This window comes from Hyla sarda, chromosome 11 (assembly GCF_029499605.1).
Source record: "Hyla sarda isolate aHylSar1 chromosome 11, aHylSar1.hap1, whole genome shotgun sequence".
NCBI lineage: Eukaryota > Metazoa > Chordata > Amphibia > Anura > Hylidae > Hyla > Hyla sarda.
This window is the reverse complement of record NC_079199.1, coordinates 1,908,781-1,911,196: the sequence shown is the minus strand read 5'-3', so window position 1 is coordinate 1,911,196 and position 2,416 is coordinate 1,908,781. Positions and strand designations below refer to the sequence as shown.

At 47.5% G+C, this 2,416-nt stretch overlaps 1 long non-coding RNA gene across 1 annotated transcript; it reads right to left on the bottom strand.

The window, feature by feature from the left end:
• Nucleotides 1-504: 504 nt before the first annotated feature.
• On the bottom strand, nt 505-2,107 carry LOC130295195 (uncharacterized). The gene is made up of 3 exons (XR_008848728.1): nt 1,987-2,107; nt 1,185-1,237; nt 505-899 (listed from the first exon to the last, which is right to left on the bottom strand). It is a non-coding gene; the product is annotated as an uncharacterized LOC130295195 (long non-coding RNA).
• Between the last annotated feature and the right edge of the window lie 309 nt (nt 2,108-2,416).

Below are 2,416 nucleotides of genomic sequence, written 5' to 3'. Positions count from 1 at the left end.
CATCCATAGATCCCTTCCATGATAGATCCACCCATCCATAGATCCATTCCATGATAGATCCACCCATCCATAGATCCATTCCATGATAGATCCACCCATCCATAGATCCATTCCATGATAGATCCACCCATCCATAGATCTCTTCCATGATAGATCCACCCATCCATAGATCCATTCCATGATAGATCCACCAATCCATTGATTTATCCATAGATCCATCCCATGATAGATCCACCAATCCATTGATTCATCCATAGATCCAACCATCTATATACCGGTATATATAGGGTAGGAAGAGGGCAGCACTCCTGAAGCATAGGTGTAGGGTGCCTCCTGCTGTAAACCTTGGTCAGAGGTCCGGCTGAATATGTTCATAAAGAAGCAGTGGCATTCCCGTTGTATAGTGCAAAGTGATGCTACATTTCCACCGCCTCTCGCTGTCTTTCTCAAGCAACAAATGGTATACGCAGAGGGTTTTTATTGTCACGCAGGACCGCCCATAAATTAAGCATAATTGACATGTAACAAATCAAAACGTGGTGTTCCTCAGTGATCGGAAGTGAATACATAGTGCACAACATGATATGTGAGAATGTGGACAATAGCAAATACAAATGATCCAATTGAAACATTATTTTATAGTGTTTTGTGCACTAAACAGTCTCTTTACAAAAGTGGGCGGAGTATCCGGCACTCACCCGGCAGACGGCTTCCTGTTTGTGCAGCGGGGGATTACGCGCCTTCCCACGGCACACGAGAGGATCCCATGAGGTAACTGAAAGTGACGTATGGCAACAGAACCACATGAGCAATCACGTGCGATGTATCCATGGAGACCACTAGCGTCTTTCTCCGCGCATGCTCGTTGGAGTATCGGAGAGGTAGGACGCCATTTTACTCTGGGGAAAAAGACTCTCGGTAGTGGCACAGCAGTCTCCTGATATTATAAATATAGAATGAAGCCCCCCTTATTATATAGAATGTAGCCCCCATATTATATAGAATGTAGCCCCCATATTATATAGAATGTAGCCCCCATATTATATAGAATGTAGCCCCCATATTATATAGAATGTAGCCCCCATATTATATAGAATGTAGCCCCCATATTATATAGAATGTAGCCCCCATATTATATAGAATGAAGCCCCCATATTGTAAATATAGAAGGAAGCCCCCCTTACTGGAATCGCTATTTGTCGGCCTCCAGGTTTCCGGCCTGTGAGATATAATCCGACTTTACATGAGGAGAATTGGAAAAGGAAACAGATTAGTAAAATAATATGAGATGTGAGAGATAAGAGGGGCTGCAGGACAGAAGGGGGGTCTCCATACTGTGCCCCCCAAACATTACATATCCATATTCCCCTCCTCTAGGACATTACCCCCCCCCCCAAGTAGGTTATTCCCCCTCCTCTAAGATATTACCCCCCCCAGTAGGTTATTCCCCCTCCTCTAGGATATTACCCCCCCCCCCGTAGGTTATTCCCCCCTCCTCTAGGATATTACCCCCCAGTAGGTTATTCCCCCTCCTCTAGGATATTACCCCTCCCCCCCCAGTAGGTTATCCCCCCTCCTCCAGGATATTACCCCCCAGTAGGTTATTCCCCCTCCTCTAAGATATTACCCCCCCCAGTAGGTTATTCCCCCTCCTCTAGGATATTACCCCCCCCCCCCCCGTAGGTTATTCCCCCCCTCCTCTAGGATATTACCCCCCCCAGTAGGTTATTCCCCTCTCCTCTAAGATATTACCCCCCCCCAGTAGGTTATTCCCCCTCCTCTAGGATATTACCCCCCCCCCTCCCCAGTAGGTTATTCCCCCTCCTCCAGGATATTAACTCCCTCCAGAAGGTCCCCTCCCCCCCCCCCCCCTCTAGGATATTGCACCCTCTTAAGTATTGGCAAATATTTGGATACTGAGATCATAATCTCTCCTGGAAGGTAGAAGAAAGCGGCAACAAGATGAGGACAAATCCATGATGTCACCTGCAGATGAGGAGATAAATGACTTCTCCGCCCGCGGCCGAAAACGATAGAATTATTGTGTGCGCCGGAGGAATTTCTGTAACCAAATCCGCACCTGACGGAACCGCGATGGCTTCTTCCAAGATTTCCTAAAGAGGAGAAGAAACTGTTTGATTTAATCGATACAAGGAATCTACTAAATAACCAGGGGGGGGGGGGGGGGGGTCCATCGGGCTGCAACAATGTAACAAGAGCCTGGAGATCCAGCCGCATGGGAGCAACTACTCTCATCATCTCCTGGATGTAAACGGCAGAAGAGCCCCTCCAGTGATCCTGGTACCTGAGGGGGTCCCTGTGCCACAAAGGAGGGCATTAATGTTATGCCTGGTATCTGGGAGCCCCTTATACTGATGTTGGATCTCAGCCCTGAATATTTAAAGGAGTTGTATAC